The 19,219-nt window shown below is 42.7% G+C and overlaps 1 long non-coding RNA gene across 1 annotated transcript in view; it reads left to right on the top strand.

Annotated features, from left to right (window-relative positions):
• Positions 1-19,219, top strand: part of LOC125481057 — a 56,866-nt gene that overhangs the window by 8,142 nt on the left and 29,505 nt on the right. Inside the window, exon 2 of the long non-coding RNA XR_007262221.1 lies at positions 4,159-4,294. This is a non-coding gene — a long non-coding RNA (uncharacterized LOC125481057). The remainder of the gene's footprint in view (positions 1-4,158; positions 4,295-19,219) is intronic.

Here is a 19,219-nt window from a genome sequence, read left to right as displayed (position 1 = left end):
ATTGAATTGTAGAGCACTTCAAAGGGCTGAATGACCTACTTCTGCTTCCATTTTCTGGTTTTCTCACACAGGTCTCTTGTTTTCCGTCTCCACTCTCTCTTCTACTCTTTATGAAGCTGCTGTTCCTGCTGTCTATCCTGCTGTTTCAAAAACATATGTTTCTCTTCTCTTTTGGTCCTTAAAGGTCCTGGTGACTGTATCCAGGCCTTCTCTCTCCTTCTCTTCGATGTCTGTAATATTACTTTATTCAAAGAATTTAATGAGTTTGATCAATTACTCCTTTATCCTTACACTTTATCATGATTTCAGTTTTTAATTTCTGATTATCCTGGAGTGGTGCCTCCGTCCTTGTCCTCCCTAAGCCATTGCAACCCACAGGGACCACAGCAGCTAGATTTTTCAAGTAACTTTACCAATACAGTGCCGGGCCTGATTGAGTGCCACAGACTCGGAAGCCTGACTTAGTGCATTCCTAACTCACTGCTCCACTTATTTTGATTTTTCTCCCCACAATCAATCTTGACATCTTAATTAGATTACCTCATCTTTTTAATTACCAAAGCGATGCAAATTTAGGGCGAGATTTTACTGGGCCTTTGCAGATAGCTGGGAGGGGGCGATAGCTGGGAAATTTGTGTGTGAAGGTGGGCATGGTGTGTCTGGTGTCTTCTTGCTGCCATTTTGCTGGCAGCAGCAAGGGCAGAGAGGTAAACCTGGTGGCCACTCAGAAGGGCCTGAGGTGAGGATGGCCTTTCTTTGGGAATTCTTTGAGATGCCACCCCCCTCTCCCTGTTGCCATAGCAGCAAGGGCTGGAGCCTGCCTGACTGGTCCCAGTATCCTCACTTACCTGACTTTGGAGGTGCAGAGCCATCAGTACACCCTCATCCTGCAGGCACAGTCCCAGCAGTAACCACTGCTCTGATTGGGCTGGTATCTCTTGTAGATAGGCCCAGTCCTTAATAGGGAGAGTGGCTCCACTGGCAGATGTGTAATTGCCTGCTGTGTTAACAAAATGTGTCCCCATTTTCCTGCCACCAATTTTCTGGCCTGGGAGCAGGAACCCCTGCCTCCAACGCAAAATCCAGTCCCTTAGTCTATTTTTTTTTTATTTTAACTTGTCTCCATTATTAAGTTCCCTAACCCTTCATTCTGCTGAATCTGAGTCACACCGTCTTTGAGGACAATTATCCTTCCTGAGGAGTTGGCTCCTGATCTGAATGCTATATTCTTAATGTGCTCCAAATAAAGCTTTATATAAATTGTATAGTTTGTATTGTACACACTTTATGACACCATCATTAGCTTTTTTAGTTATTTTCTCAGTGCATGTTCATTAGTTTTAGTGCTTTCAGTTCTTGGGTCCTTAAATCTCTCTGGTCCTAAACAGTTCCTGGGTCTTACTCTTCAGTAAATAAAACCTTTGGGCCCTCAACAATTTACAATCCAAATAAATGATTGGATGAAGGGGCTGAAAGTATGGTCATTAAATTTGCTGATGATACAGGAAAGTACGTTGTCAAGATGATGTAAAGAATCTGCAACTGGATATTTACAGTGAGTGGTCAAAATTTGGCAGATGGGGTACAGTGTGGTGAAATATGAACAAGTCCACTTTGGCAGGAGGAATAAAGAAGCACAATATTATTTAAATGGAGGAAGGCATAAAAGAGAGGGTGTCATGGTATCTGAATAAGTAAGAAGTATGCAGGGTACGGTAAGTAAGTAATTAGGAAAGTAAATGGAGTGCTGCCGTTTATTGCCAGGGAAATTGAGTTTAAAAGTAGGGAATTGTTGCTACAGCTGTGTGGGATCTTAGTGAGACCACATCTGGGGTACTGTGAATACTTTCAGTCTCCTCACTTAAAGAAGGTTATAATTGCACTGGCTTGGATCACCTGATCTGAAAAGTTAACTCTGATTTCTCTTCATCGATGCTGCCAAACCTGCTGAGCTTTTCCAGCAATTTCTGCTTTGGTTTCTGATTTAACACATCAGCAGTTCTATCGGTTTTTATTAATTATATAATGAGGAAAGGTTGAGCAGATTGGGCGATTGGAACTTCGAAGGATGAGAGGTGATCTTATTGAAACATATGTGCTTCTGAGACAACTTGAAAGACTGGATCTTATGTTTTCTTTCGGCTAATTGTCAGTCCATTTTAGTTTCGTGGAGGGATTCTTGCTGCAAAATTTAGCAAGATCTCTTGCAGCACCATACCAACCTCACATTATTGCCTATCTACGCTGCCAATAGGGTGCTCCTCTTGCCTGACTGTAGCTCCATCCTATGCTCCATTCAATGTTTCTCAAGCAGCTTGCAACTCCTAGGATAATAAGATGTGGATGAAGCCATTCAGCTCATCAACTCTGCTCCACCATTCAATGAGATCATGGCTGATTTGATAATCTTCAACTCCACGTTCTTGTCTTATTCCCATAACCCTTCATTCTTGGATGATTAGAAATCTGTCTATCTGCCTTGAATATATTTAATGACCCAGGCTCTGTAGTAAAGAGTTCCACGGACTCACTACCCTCTGAGAGAAGAAATGCCTCCTCATCCCTGTCTTAAATAGTTGAACCCTTAATGTGAGAGGAGTAATTCCAGGAAGAATAGTTGGTAAGCGACAGGAGATGTTTGCTCTCAGCTCACCAGAGATATCCAGAGACCCTGAGGGGTCCTGCATTCACAGTAAAGATGCTCATCAGGACACTGAATCGGAATGTATCAGTAATATTTCTGAAGAAGGGTCTTGACCCGAAATGTCAGATTTCCTGCTCCTCTGATGCTGCTTGGCCTGCTGTGTTCATCCAGCTCTACACCTCGTTATCTCAGATTCTCCAGCATCGGCAGTTCCTACTATCTCTGTATCAGTAATAGTAACTGGTTTGAAGAAAGTCACTGACCATATCTGTGGTGTCTCGATAGATATGTGCAGAGCACAGGACTATGTCCATAACAGTGAACCTAGTAGCAGTCGCACTGACTGGAAAGGAATTTGTGCAGATGTCTTGGTTGTTGGAATGGAGCACTCTGTCATTCGAACCTCAAAGTGACTGTGACAGAATTACAAACAAATATCTCTCCGAGATTATGCAATTTGATCCAGGCAATTTTTCATAGTTTATGGCCAATTGAATCTATCTGATTCAACACGGAGGTTCTAGCAGATATCCACTAATCACTGATGTTATATCTCGGAACAGAAATAGGTACATGCATTTCAAAATCTTACGGTGCCTGGACACTTAGCAAAAAGCAATCAGAGACTTCCTGACCATGCTAAAACAGATCAAATAGAATGTCATTGTACTAAAATGAAGTTTACTGTTGTATTTGTACATATTTCAACGGAAATATTACTTGCTAATTTACACCTAAGAGAATACTTAGGAAAAATAGATTAGAGGTGAAAGGTACGCAATTGAAAATACTGAGAGGGAGCATGGTAGTTAAAAGCAGCGAGAAGATGTCAACAGTGGCTCGGAAGTAGCATTAATACGTCATAAAGTTGTGGATTTAAGCCCATAAGCTAGCATGACATTTTAGTCAATATTGAGGTGGTGTTCCACCGGTGTCATATTTTGGATGAGATATGGAACAGAGGTCACATCTACCTCTCAGATGGACTTGAAAGACTCCATGAGGAATTCTTTTTAGTATCTTGGTAATATTCATCCCTCAGCTAACATCACTAAAACACTTGGTCATTTATCTATTTGTAGAAGCTCTGTTCAGATTGGCTGCTATGTTTCCCTCTGTACAATGGCACTTCATTGGTTGCTTTGGCACGTAAAAGGTGGTACAGATGCATGTTCTTTATTTCCTTTAAGAAAGCAAATGCAACTCTATTCAGTAATAGAGATTATTTGAACATACGTTAGCTGGGCAGACTGTTTCTTGGCAAGTTTGGGAAATTATGGCACAAGGATTTCGGAATAGGAATCATGAAAATCAAATGTCAAAATGCAAATTGTTTATAGTTATTTCTGAGGAGATTAAACATATTGTTAGAACTTCTTTTTATGCAATGAGCCACAGATATTTCTTGAGCACTAATGTTGTATAGTTGGCTACTGTGCACCATCCTCCTCCATGGGATCCCAACTGCCCAATAGCTTACTGACCTTGCGTTCCTTTTCCTTCGTTGTAACCAGGAACTTCATTGAAAAGAAAAAAACTACACAGCATGTAGCAATTGATTTAGCCTGTGACAGAAAATTGAGGGAAGTACAAATATTTACAGGCAAAGGACGTGTGCTGCCTCTCGTGAGGACTGATTCAAATTCAGGGGTGAGTATTTTACACAATTTTCAGATAGTTTCACTGGATGTGCACCTTCCTTAAGCCTTGCAGTTAAATGAATCTATTTGAGGTGCCTTGCTTATAGGAAACAGTTCCCAAAAATTAGGCAGATGTATATTACATTAGTTTTAAGTATCTATTAAGGTTCCTATTGGCAGCAGTCTAGCAATGTTGGACACACCGTCCCAATAAATTTAAGAAAATTCATGAATGCCAGCATTCTATCGTGCTCAATTATCCTTTATTCCCTCTTGCTACTGGTTTCTGCTGGGACCTCTGGGCTTCCTAGTGTCAGCTCCGTCTTTAACATGCAGTCACGCATCCAATCAATGCGGAGCTACCCTGTATGGTTCACATGAATTGCCCTGTACACAATGGATCGAGAAAGGTTGGCACCCCACTTTTCTGGCAGAGACCTAAAAGTCCTGGCAGAGGAGGGCTGCCCTCTCCTGCAGGATTAGCAGAGGTGTTCACGCCATCAGCGGTTGCCAGTTGGGTAAGTCCAGTTTCCACGGCCTGGAGGAACACACTGCAATGCTGCAATAAGATCACTGCCTCCTGTACTCTCATCCAGCTCAGATACTGACACCTCAATGGATATTTTAGGTAGATTACAGTCTGCAGCTCATTCTGCTGACAAAGCTGACACAGGAAGACGTGTCCCCAGGTCACTGGCACTCATAACTGTTGGGCACCAGCCATCTACTCAACCCCAGGCAGGAAAGAACCCTCACGAAAATTAAGAACTGCACAAATGTACACAGGAGGTTAGTCTGAGGCACTGGGCAAACTGACTCAAAGGTTGGAGGAATGCAAAAACTCTTTTGGACTATGCTGCCTCTGGCATGCAGACATTTGGATGCCTCTGTCGACAGGCTGGTGTTCACCATGGACAGCCAGGTGCAGAACACTCAGCGTCTACTGGAAATGTGCATAGACCTGCACTCCATCACTGTCATCATTGGTGTTTAGCACCAATAGTAAGGTGACCGGGATGGGGTGAGGGACCTTTGCTTCGCTCCAATTGCTCCTTTCCCAGAAGGAGACTGGGTGGTGCCTGGAGGTACCCATCCAGAGGAGGATTGACACACAGGCTCCTCTCAGCACACTCTAGAGTTAGTCAGGTCTTCCACTTCCACCCTGCCTGTCACCTTCAGCTCTGTTGGAGTTCAAGTTGAGGAGAGTGCACCTGCCTCTGAGCAGGATACACTCAGCATGTCCGGACCCTATGGTCATAAACAGCCCCAAGGTGGCCTGACTGCTTCGTCAAGGCCAACAGACTCCACTCAGCTACAGAGCCTGGGACTGTGTCAAGATGTAGTGGGAGGGAAAGGGAGAAAAAGATCTTTGGAGCAGTATTTCAACTCAACTGAGTATTGGTCTACTTAATGTTATTGCCCTCTGGGGGGGGCGCGGGGGGTTGGGGGATGGGGGTGGAGGGTGGGGGGAGTGGTGGCTCACGATGCATGTAAGTGGAAACCCTTCCGTCAGAGAATAAAAACTTACCACAACCACTGCAGGTCTGTTGTCAGCCATTATGCACATGCACTTTCAATGACAATGGAAGGCAGCTGTCGTCATGTTTCACTGGGTAAGTAACATAGACAGCCTCTCAGTCTGGTCACCACCAAACTCCTCCCATCTTCATTTATCCTTCTTGGTTGCCTTCCCTGTCAACTCCATCAGCTTTGATCTTCCCCACATTCCCATACAACCCATTTATTTCACTATTCATCATCACACTTTAACCCAAAAACCCAGGCATCATTATACTGGACAAAGCAATGCACTGTGCCTCCATGAAGTCAGAGTGGTGCTCCTGCCACTGACCTGCCCTCCAAAATGATCACTATTCTGCCATGCTCTATAGTCTTCCATTGTAAGTTGAGTTGCCTCCCCACTTTACAACTGTTATCCCCAATGCATCCCAGAACACTGCCTCTCTTCCCTACATTGAGCTCCCCAGCTTCCATACTGCAGCAGTGGTCCTTGTTAACATCCCCCTTCACTCTTAGTGGACAGAGCCCTAGGCCTGACTATGGCCCAACCCTTTGACTGACTTGAATGGATAACCCCAGTTCATGAATAGACTCCTGACTGATCCATGTGCATCTCCCTGACTGATTTACCATGGCTACCTGGACTGGTTGCATTAGACCTACAGGACTGACCATGGACCACTTCCTGAACTGTAGAGGTACATGTCCTTGACTGTGACTGCCCTAACTGGCTTGCTGACTGTGTTCAAACCCCTGGAAGCTGACCTTGACTTATTATGCCAGCACCCGCTGACTTATGACGGTCTCCAGACTTGACTTGACAATATCCCTTCGACTCTGAGACATAGCCATTTTGTTGGTGTAAATGCAGTGTGTTTGCTGTGTAAGCTGCTGGTATGTGGTGCATATTGATGTAGCACAGTGCTATGTAACAATGTCCAGGAGAAAATTAGTGCAGATGCTGGAATCTGCACTGAAAACAAAAAATGCTGGAGATCACAACAGGTCAGACAGCATCCCCGGAGACAAAACAAGCTAATGTTTTGAGTCTAGGTGCCTCTTCATCAGAGATGATGTGAAGTGTGAGGGGAGCAGCATTTGTGCAATTGTGGGGACATGGGGGTTGGTGAAGGAGGGTGGAGTGCTGGGGGAGAAAGGATGTTGATAGCTCAGATTAAGTGTTTGGAATATGAGAATGGCAGAACAATATTGTGTGTCTAACTGCCAGGCTGAAAAGAACAGACAGACCCACAGGGCTGGGAACAGGGGAGAGAGGACATGTTGATACAGAATGTAGCAGGTAAAGCTAAAAGAAAGGGAATATGTCTATCCCCTTCAACAATGATAGATGACAGTTATAACAAACTTTGTGTTTGCATTCAATAGCGAGTAAACACAAAAGTATAGTGAGGCTTTGAGCTCTGGTTGAGGGGGAAAAGTACAAAAAAAAGGCAAGATAGAGATGCTGTGAGGATTAAAGTAGGAGCAAAGTCAGAGAGCAGTAAGAGAACAAACAAGGAGAGCAGAGATGCAGCCTAGTCCAATTTATGAGTTGGGTATCTATCCTTGCAGTCCTGGTGACAGCATTGAAGTGCAAACTGTATTGTAAATGGATTAGAGATATACCATGATGATGAGATGAACACCATTGCTCTGCCAATGTTCATGGGTGGGGATGCGAACAGTCACTGCCCATGGAGCCTGGTCTGAGATGGGATATTGGTGACTGCTGTCCCAGATGGAGGACTGAAGAGAAAGCAGAGAGCTGGCATCACTAGGCCAGCCCTGACTTTTGCTTTGGGAATTGTCTCCATTGAGTTTTTACCTGGTGGAAAGGAGAATAGGAAACTGCCTAGAAATAAAGTGAGATTAGCTAATAATGAGATGATAATTCATGCAAATATTCTCACCGCCACTCACTAAAATTATTTAAGCTTGCAATTGCAACCCTTAGTTGGAGAATTGGACTTGCTTTCAATACTGAGAATCTCATTACTCACCCGATTTTCCCAAAACCCATGTTTTTCATGGGCTGTGGGCATTCCACCCCAAGTCAATATGGCTGGAATTTCTAACCTTGGTGGAGTCATTAATCGGGCAATGGTGGATCAAATTTCGAGGCCAGTACTTTAAAGAGTCTTTTTATATATTTACACTGGTGTGGTCTATTTCTATTGCATGCAGCTTTCACAAATGAGAATGATTTATAATGTACAGTAGCAATAAATCTATATTATTTGAGTTTACATTTAACCTCCAACTCCACAATATGTTTTTATTGAAAATTATATCCATAAATAATGTGTACCTATCCATTTATTATAGAGTTAAGAGTAAGTTTGAAAGTTGGTACAATATTTTGAATTTGATCTTGTTTCAGTGCAGCTAAATATTCAGGTGGCTTTGAAAACTCCATCTGCCACTCCTCAGCCCATTGGCCCAACCCTATGCACATGTAGCCACTTTGATGGGGCACCCACCATGCATAAGAACATTGAGCCCATGAAAGGACGTGGATAGTTGACATGCATAGAGTTCACTCATCAAACACAGGGACGATGATAGAAAACCTGCATGCATCTTTTGCAATACACAGACTCCCAGAAGAGCTGGTCACAGATATGGGCCATTTTCCACCAGCAGGGAATTTAAGTATTTCGTAAAATAGTATTCGGCATATGAGGTCAGCTCCATATCATCCGTTATCCAATGGTCTGGCAGAAACAGCAGTCCAAACTTTGAAGGCAGACTTAAAGAAACAGCTTACAGCTTCACTAGATACCAAATTGTCCCAGTTCCTATTTTATTATAGGACCAACCCTTATTCAACTACAGGAATAGCTCCAGCCAGGTTGCTAATGAGGAGAAGACTCCACACTAGGTTAAATCTGATTCTCCTGGACCTGGGGGAGAGAGTGAAACGGCATCAGGAACACCAGTACCAGACACAAGACTCTGCCAAGTGAGAGAGAAGGTTTACTTCAGGGGACAAAGGTATGTCTGGTGGCCAGGATACAGAGTGGAAGGTGGGGATGGTTGGTGGGGTGGGGGGAATCTCCCCTCTTCTTCTGAGTAGTATCATTAACATGCCACTCTCATCACCACTGAAATAACTTCATAGATCCCGGTATCCCATCACCAAGTCACCCCATGTTTACACATATGTAGTATCGTAGAATCCCTACAGCATGGAAGCAGGCCATTCAGTCCAACAAGTCCATACTGCCCCTCTGAAGAGCATCCCACCCAGACCCATTCCCCTACCCCTGCATTTCCCATGTCTAACCCACCTAGCCTAAACATCCCTGGGCACAATGGGCAATTTAGCATGGCCAATCCACCTAACCTGCACATCTTTGGGCTGTGGGAGGAAACTGGAGCATCCAGAGGAAACTCATGCAGACACAGGGAGAATGTACTGTATACTGATCCAACTCCCTTAGAGCCAGCTGTTAGAGCGAACAGAACCTCTGACACTCCTGTTTATATCTGTCAACCAGAGCTCCCCGATTGGACTAGATTAACAGCTCCAATCAGGGAACTCATATTCTATGAGGTCAACCTCATTACAATCACTACACTGTGCTTAGCAGGGCTTCCCTCAAACTGAGTTTACAGCCTTCCCTCCAAATCAGATTGTTCTTTGCAGGTTTTTTATGAACTAAATCAGTGACAAATACCCCAAAACTTCCCTAATATAGCCATTGTTTAATACAACAGTATCAATAACAAAGTAAGCGGTTATCACCAGTCCTGTGGTTTCTAGAAAGCTTTGTTTAAAAAAAACTCCAATGACTACATTGAGCTTACAATGTCCTCTTGTCATTAAAAGTACCCCAGGTGTGTCCACAATACTTAACATAAATTCATTTGTCATGATCCTTCAAAGCTTAAGTCCTCCAAGCAATATTAAACATAAAGCGTCTTTGTGACAATTCTAAATATAACTCTATTGCAGTAGTCTTTAAATTGTTGAGCAGCTATTCCACGCAGTACTTTATCTCAATGGATACGTAAAATTCCAAATCTTAAATGAAATTTTCTGAAGTTGGCTTACAGCACAATGGTCTGGTTAATACCTTACTAAAACTACCTGAAAAATGGCAGCCCCCAGTCAGTGCCTCATGGTTGAGGGCATATGACCATGACAAATCAGATGTATACTAGTAAAGATTGCATTTTCTGTCCTCAACATTCCTTATTTTCATATTTCAAAATTGTGTGCATTACCACGTACATTTTGAGTTATTCAAGTTACGCAATAGACACTTGCCTTTCCTCGGGCATTAACAGTTTGTTATTTTTTTCAGTCTGTCTATATAGTCTTTAAATTGCAACAGTTTCTTAATGGTGTCTGGGCACATTGTCACAGGGGTGTCATTCCCATGCAATTTGTTGTTACCATGGTACTTGTTGTTTAATTTCCACTGTTGGAATGCTGGTAATCACAGGGTCTGATGGTGAATTTGTTGGGGCTGTTTGTGTGGTAAGTTGGGAGTTGGTTTAATGGTTTTCTAGGAGTTAGGTGAGGTTTTTAATAGTCTAACTTTTCTTGAGTAACTATTTGCTTACCTGCAGTGGAACCATCCGTTTATGCCAATTTAAATGGATACTTTCGGAGGATTCCAGGCAAAAGGGAATTGTCCATCAGAATCTTCAAATTCCTGGGCAATTCCCTCAGAGTCTGCTACTTTGGGAATGCTGCAAGGTCCCAATTTACACTGCAGAAATGACTATCTCACCCATTGGAATTTCATGGGCCAATGTATAGGGGTGAATTTCCCAATCTTTTCTGAATTAGCTGTATTTTTTACTCTTAAACTGAGGACCGTTGTTGCTCATCACAATGTTGGAAATGTGTACTGGCTGAAATATGCTTTTAGGCATTCTACAATCTCACTGATGGTCATTAAAGTCAGCTGGCCTACCCCGCATTAGGCAGAATAATGAGGAGGTCTACTCGCAGCTTCATCCATGGCCTGTCCAGGATGTCATGCGTCATCTGTAGCTCTAGCTGACTTAGCTTGGTACTCAACATAAGCACAGCACTAGCTGATGTGGTTCTTGATTCTATTGCTCAGGTTTGGCTGGTAGGGCACACCTTTAGCCTTTCTCAGGCCCGAGTCAATTCCTCGGTGGTTGCATGGATACAGTATTGCATCTCTCCTCTCAACTCCTTCAGGATAAAGATTGCATTTCCTTTTACAATACACATATAGGACTACCTATTCATTTCTATATACCCAGTGCTCTTTAACAGCAATAGTTCTTTCCTTGATAGTTTTGGACTGTCCTTTCAACATTACTTCTGCAATACATGGAGAATTGTGTTTTGTTGGGTCATTTGCCTGTTTGAGCAAGGTGTAAATCTGTTAAAATCAATAAGTGCAATTTCCCACTCTCTGGAGCGGTGTGTGTGTTGGCAAGAAAGATGGGACGGTACAGGAAGAGTTAAAAGTTTCTGAGAAAACTTTCTCCATGTTCCCCTTAAACTTTAAACAGAAACCTCAGAATCTCACCATTTAGTGATGATTGTCTTATTTCCATGCTTTTGCATCACACTATTAGCCCAACTCTCAGTAGTTTTATGTCACTTCCAACTCTTCTGTCCTTCCTGAAAAAATACGTGCTGTATATTTCTGATCTGAAAGTCAAAGCAGGCACTTGATGGCTGCTGCTTGCTGCTTCCTTGTCCATGTCTAACTGTCTTCACCATGACATCCCTGTATGCTCCATGGACACTGTCCTCCACTGCCCTTCATTCACACAAGTTGGCACTGACAAACCATAAGCCCTACCACATCGTCAGATGTGCCCTTGGTTCAACTCTTGTGCCACTTCAACCCTTCACTTTGGGGCTCAGGACACTTATAAATTGTATGCTTCTGGTAGGTCACCTTGCATGTAGGGCTATGTTTGCATCTCATTTATCTAAACAGGATGAATCTTATGGTTCTTAGCTTAATTTGTTGTCACTCACTCACTCATATTATTACTCACCTGGAGGCTGCTAGCCTCTGTGCCTTGCATTGCTTCTAAGTGCAGAAGGAGAGGCAGGCAGCTTGTTCATGGTTGGGGCCACAGCACAGTTAAAGTACTGGATGTGTCGCTGTATGACAGCATGCTGTGGCAACCTCACCCCTACAGTGTGAGCCAGCAGCTAAGGCAGCCAACAGATTGCATGTCCTTCAGCCACATCTGAACGTCAAAGGGGGATTGTCCTCAGTGAGTAAAGGGGAGACAAGAGAGAGTGAGAGCATGCCACCAGTCAGTCAATACGTCAGTCAGTCACGATTGTAGGGCAGGGGTTGGCTGCTGTCAGCCAAGTGCCACAATCTGGAAATCATCTTCTCTCTGTCTGGGGATTGGGCCACACTCAGTCCTAGGGGGTTTGGGTAATAAAGGTCAGGGGGCTTATCCAGCAGCAGTCCATGGAATCCTGAGAAAAGTGAGAAACTCCTGATATGGGATGGAGTTCATCAGACTAGGTCATTGAGGGAATGATGACAATTAAAGGTAGCAATTCAAAATAGTTAATTGGCATTGCATACAGCATAGGAGAAGACGAACAACTGGAGCAGGGACTTTTTCACAAGTAACTGTTACTCTGGGCTCTATATGGCGAGAGTATCTGTCCAAAAGGGACGTGGAAATTGCTAAATCCATGGGCTCAGAGATAAATTGGGCACATTACAGTTCTATAAAACAGCTGACCAGCAATAGGATGAGGCTAAAATGTCATCAGGGCCAAGGGGGCAGCATGAAGTATGGGAACCATCCTGTAGCTCAGAAAGAGGCTGCACAACACTCACAGGGACAGGAATGTGGAAATGTGACATCCCCAATCTGAAGTCTACTGTAATAATGATACAAAATGGCTGTCATTGCAGGCTGAGTTGCTGGAGTAAGTTATTGTTTGTCTCTTAGGGACAGAGTGAAATTGTTTGAAATACAAGACTCTGCCAGGGGCAGTTGCATTAATCATTCCTCCACTGATTCAGTAATCCCACCCATCTGAAGCTGCAACTTCATCACAGGCCATTCATTATTTAAGAATGTGCATTACAAATTTTAGCCTCAAAGAATCATGACAATGACATTATTCGCATCAATTATCTCCTCGTCATTAATCGGACAAGCTAACTTAAAACTGTCTCTTGGGCTTGGTATTTCTGAAACACCTTTTCATAGCTGTCAGTAGAAGACAATACTTTGGAGCTGTCACATTCACACTCTGAACTGTAAGTATGCGAGGACTTCATCTGTGATATACAGAGGTGCCTGTTTGTTGGGAGAGGTGCTGATACAGTGCTTACTGGCAGAAATCCAATGCAGCATGAATGCTTTTGTTGCAGATCATACATTTGGATCAGGTTACATACTTTAGAGGTTCCTGTAGAGGCAGGGTACTGAACCAAAAACAGAAATTGTTGGAAAAACTCAGTAGGTCTGGCAGCATCTGTGGAGAGAAAGTAGAGTTAATATTTCAGGTCCAGTGACCCTTGTTCATAACATGAGACTGAACTCCTTGTGAAGTCTCCATGCCCCGCTATGCTGGTGCATGACATGACACTTCATTGTAATTGACGTGAGGGCACAAGAGGACTATTTGTGAAACAATGTTTCCTTCCTGATCTTCCACACATTCATTTGATATGACGTCGTTGTTGCTGGAGAACTTGCAGCATTGTTCCAAAGCAAAGACCACATTGAAGGAGAGCACAATTCTAACATTTTTAGCAAATTCAGCAGAACAGCAATCTCCAAAGTGGTCGCAGCAGATCCATCAAGGAAATGGAGTCGAAAGGTGAGAATCTGCACTTTCTGTAATTTTCAGCTGCACTCATAAGATAGTGCAGATGAAAGATATCCTGGACCATCGTCACTGAACTGTGTAATATGGTGGAACAAAACTTGGGCATTGAGTGGGCATCTCGTCTGAGTGGCTATCAAGGTTACAGCAGCCCTGAATTTTTATGCCAGGGCTCATTTCCAGGAGCAACTCTGGGTCAACGTGGAGTCTCCCAGTCCTTGGCCCCAGAAATGCACTAGGAATGTAACAGATGCCATTTTCTCTAGATCATAGAAGGCTATATCCTTCCCTATGATAATGTGATTCAGGCATTCCAGGCAGTGTATTCTCTATCATTGCTAGCTTCCCCCAGATGCCCCACATTGCTTTGAAAGTACCATAACATCAACCTGTATAATTTGACAACACAATAGTATTCCACTTCTTTGATGTTTAAATTATAAGTGACCCTTAATGCTAGGTTTTGGAGGTGTGCACCAGATATCCTGGGAGCTGCTGTGATGCATGCAAAACCTCACTGCAGAGCTCACAGGTTCCTGTGTCCTTCCAAGTTTCTCAGATAATACAGGGATGGCTGCTGGGACCTCTACCCCCTCCAAACATGGCACATGGCATTTTTATGAAATCCTCTGACAAATCAGAATGGAGATAAAATTCCTGCTTATGCTTCCACCAGGGCCATAGTGAACAGACCACAGGCCTCCTTAGGGTGTGGATTTGATGTCGGGATGTTCTGAAGGAGCCTTGCAGTACAGCCTAGAAAGGGTGTGCCACACTATTATGTTCTGTGATGTGTCATCTCTGAGAAGGTGTACACAGCCGAGAGGGAGAGATTAACACAGAAGGACAAAGAGAGAGAGGCCTACACAATGAGATAAGAGTGCAGAGTGCATAGCTACTCTTGCTTGCTAAGCAGATCCATTGCAATTTCATAATTTTATCATTGCGCGTAGAAAAACTGCTGGTTATTCTTCATATCACGTTTCATTTCAACTGGAGCTGGGAGAGCCAAAAAAAAAGCATACATTGTCTCTTCGTCTCTTCGTCAGTGTTTCTCACTCAGATGTGGTGTGTCTTTTTGCTCTTTGTCTGGTTTCTTTCAGTTGTTTGTAGCAGATCTCACAGCTTGTTAACATTACCGTATCTTCCTGTCAGTAGACTCATATAGCACAGAAACAATCCTTCAGTCCAACTCATCCATGACGACCAGGTTTCCCAAACTAAACTAGTCCCATTTGCCTGCATCTGGCCCATATCCCTCTAAACCTTTCTTATTCATGTATCTGTCCAAGTGTCTTTTAAATGTTGTAACTGTTTGGCACTTGGAGCAGAAGAATGACATAGTTGATTTCAGCTTCTAAAGCATTAACAGATGGCTGTTAGCTCATTCGACAGTGGAACTGTTATGCCCACCTGTCTTAAATCTGCCTAAATAATGTCGCAACCCTTTGGGCTTAACTCAAACTCCATCATTCCTGGTCTGGCCACAAATGTGAAGATTTATGAAACTACCAAAAATCACATTTCAAGAAACCTGTCCCCTCTGAACTGTTGATGAAGTAGCTGTGACATTTTTTACAGTTCTACAACATTCAATCTTGGGTCAATTTTGGACACCACATTTCAAGATCTCAAGGCAATGGTTTGGTCTGGCTGCAAGATGGTAACCCCCAGTCAGTGCCTTGCTGTGGAGGTCACATGATGACAGCAAATCAGGAAGTACAATCATTCAGAGTGCATTTAAACAATAGCCATTTGTTCTTTTTTGTTTTGCAAGGTTTGGGAATGATATTTGCTGCTTGTTTAATCATAGTTTCACAGACTTATTGCCAATTTAGCCCACAGCAGTGATTTTCCTCCCATGAAAACAGTATCTTGTTGTCAAGCAGAAGCTCCCACCATGCCTCACTTAAGCGTCCAATAAGTCCAACAGACCCCACTGTGTCTAGTTGTTCTCATGCTTCTGCTCCATTTGCAGAGAAATTTCATCCAGTAGAAACAAATTTCCTTTTAAATTGCTGCTATGAATCTCTAAAGCCTTGGACTGTGCAGATATTTTGCCCCAAACAATGATTCTGATGAAAAGTCAGCAATTTGAATAATTAACTCTCCTTGTCCGTCTCCACAAGTGTCCCCCAGCTTCCTGTGTAGTTCCGGCACTTTTTGCTTTTATTTCAGATTCCGAGTATTTTTGTCTCAATCAAGAAATAATGATTGCAATGTAAGAATTTGGTGTCAATATTTAAATAGCGAAAATGTGGTATTACCTGATGTGAACATTTGACCTGGGTGCACATTCTGTTCTGCTGTACTCTTCCAGCATTATCAATAATTCATCTTTTCACATCTCTGAGGTAATCATCCCTTTTTGAAAGTTTCGTGAAAGAATGTACATTGAGATATTTATGAGAAAAAATTATGGGAAACATGAGAGAAAATTATGCTGAATCTCTTGGACATTGAAAATATTTGGGCCAGGCACCGTTTTCGATGATCGAGCACAGCAGCAGAGCGATTTCAAACACTGTCTTCCATGAGCTGGACAATTAGGAATCCATTTGCAGGAGCATCGTCAAATTAAACACAGTGGGTCGGTTGTAGAGATAGGAAATGGATACAGTGCAAGGCAGCCAGCACCCTTCACAGGGTCACTAGTGGGAATATCGCTGAAGCACAAGCTAGAGGACAATCAAGAATCATCATTTTCAGTGGAGCAGCTGGCAGGAAGTATCAGTCTACAGGACAGTCTCCCGCAATAGCAAATATGGGAATGCCTCACTCATGCTGTTTCTTGTCTGTAATCATTACAACGCTTTGAAATCTCACACTAATCTGACCTCCCTTGAGATACAAAGCCAGAGCCCCTTACAGCAATGACAACATTGACCTGGTGCTGGGAAAATTGCTGAAAATTAGTCCCTTAACATCTGAGTTGGTCTACCCTGGATAGGTGGGTTGCTGTTGTTGGATCCAGTCCAAGGGGAAAAGTGGATAAAGGAAGGAACTCACTGGAAAACCAGCCCATAGCCTTGCTAAATATGCTTGTCCCATAAAGCTTTCTCCAAGGAGCATGTAAATCCTTTCCGTGGAGAGTGGGAAAACAGAATTGGCTAGTTCTTGTATACTGTGGCCACCTGTGTCTCAGTGATGCATTTTGTAGCTGCATGAAGAATGTTTTGCATACATGCAGTATTAAGTTCATTGTTTCTAAATAAACTTGTGTCCTGCACCTCTGTGTTCATTTATAGCCACTGTTATGTTTGTGATTGCTGAGCTTAGATTCCATTAAAATTGTGTATGTGGGTTAGCTCCATATGTTTCCACTATTAAATTCGACTCCCTTATTGTGGCAGCCTATTATTCAAACCACATTCTAACCTTATACTGTTCCATGGCCACATTGCGCAGCAGGTCACTGTATTTATACTCTTCATCCAAACTCGGAGCTTGTACTTCATTCCAAATGTTGCAATCTGTCCAGCACTATTGCTGTATACAGTCACTTAATTTTCCAACTCCTATTCATCCTCAGTCCAGAGCTCCAGGCAGTTAAAATTAGGCATGCTTCCAAAGTCGTTGTAATTGCACAAGGTAACATTGTATGACAATGATATCCTGCTGTTGATTTAATTAAATACACTAAAATTGATAGGGAGCATTCTAAGTATAGCTAAAAAATTTGGAATTAATTTGAAATATCACATTAATTGGTCAGAGTGTGAGACTCTTTACAGGTTTAGGGTCTGTCTCAGATATTCCTTTGTCTACAGTCACTTCCATATGTGATCTCAACATCTGTACCAGTACTTAACTACATGTTACATAACCTGGGGAACTAAATATTGTAAAAGCAATTTTAGCCCTTGCCACTCAGTGGAAACTAAATGTTTAAAAGGCAGTTAAAAATTCCCACAGGCTTCGATGCTATGGGCTCACTCCAATTTTAACCAAATCAATGCAGCAGCTGAAAGGGACAGCTGTAATAAACTAAGATCCAGATTGGGCTCTGAGGTAGCATCCGAATCGACTGAAAGTTTGACTGTGAGCTTCAGTAGGCCTAAGAAAACAGGTTCCAAGATCCAGACCTGGTTGACATTGCAGGAACAGGGGTTAATGGGCCAAACAATCTCCAGAATGTATTTCTTTAAGACTTTCTGAACTTATGTTTCCTCTTCTTTTCCGTTAAATTTGATATAGTGTAATATCTGGCACAGAGCTGTTGTGTAACAGCAAGTTTATTCCTGTTCAGTCTTTTGGATAGACATGAGTATGTGTTTCTTGCTGTTCTAATAATCTTTGCAAAGCTGGTAATGTGTCTGGACTGAGTTTTGATTGTGCTACATTTGTTGAGTTGGGATGGGTAGGTGGGGAAGGGGCAGCGGGGATGGACGTATTATTTTTAATGCCATACCGGCTAAAAAAGGATTTTATTTCTATAAAATTGCCACCGTCTGCTTGTGGAAATATCGATTATTATAGAAGATGAAAGTGTAGCAGCGAGGCTGCTAACGCACAGATTGCTAATTTGGCCAAACAACAAGGGATGCTGGGTACACTAGCCAAATAAAACTCTGAAGTCATAAAACCCAGACACCAGACACAGTACAAACATAGCAGCCAGGTGCTAATGACATTAGCATAATGTAAAAGGCAACAGATATCCTGGACAGACATAAGCCCAACTGCGTATCCATGAAGGAGGGCCCAGACAGAAAGGCACCAGGTGCTGCTACACAAAGAAACAAACAGTAGCAAGCCATCCAAATGCTTGATAGTGTTTCAAACCATTACGTGAGTCTTCCTGATTGGCCAGAACTATAGAAAGTTCCATAAAATCATCCAAAAAAGTATAAAAACAAGATTCACCAGCAAACCGACCTCTTGGATCTTCTGGAGATCTTCCGATGAGACTGGTATGGCAAAAGGCTGAGACCAGCTGACTGTCCAGAGAGAGTGAGAGAGCAAGAGAAAGAGAGAGAGAGAGGAAGAGAGAAAGCAGCTTCGCAGCGCCACAGACAGAGAACCAGAGAGAGAGAGAGAGAGCGACTGCAGAAATCTACAAGAGACTCATGAAGTATTGTAAGCTTAAAGGGCTGAATAGGATTAGAGACAGTATTGTTTAGTATTAAAGGTTTTTGTAACTTGTTTCTTAATAAATTTAAACTGTTTACATTGGTACCAGCTTCTGTTCGTAGTGATTTGACTGCTTCGGTATTGTGGGACACCTGGGCAAATTCATTCATAACATTCCGGTCGGAGTTGTCTGACTTGTTTTAAGGAGGGACTTGACAACAAAAGGCTTCTAGGAAAATTCTTCAGTTAATATCTCACAGCAATTTCTGCGTTAAATCTTCCAAAGATTCAGGCCTGTTAATAAAATTTATATTTTTAATACCGTAGGCATTTTAATGGAAATAAATATTAGTTCCACAGCTAAATAATTGCATCTGATCTATGAAGAAGTATGTTATTATTAAAAGATGCCTGAATAGTTTGGTAGAAGAATGAGATCCATGAAACTTGGCCCTGCTTATTAGTGAAGGCAGCTTCAGCCCTTTAGGAAGCCGAATTTAAAGTGTTGAGATCCTGCATGGCATGTTG

This window comes from Rhincodon typus, chromosome 1 (genome assembly GCF_021869965.1).
Source record: "Rhincodon typus isolate 14 chromosome 1, sRhiTyp1.1, whole genome shotgun sequence".
Taxonomy (NCBI): domain Eukaryota; kingdom Metazoa; phylum Chordata; class Chondrichthyes; order Orectolobiformes; family Rhincodontidae; genus Rhincodon; species Rhincodon typus.
The sequence above is the reverse complement of the archived record's forward strand: the minus strand, read 5'-3'. Positions and strand labels throughout refer to the sequence as shown.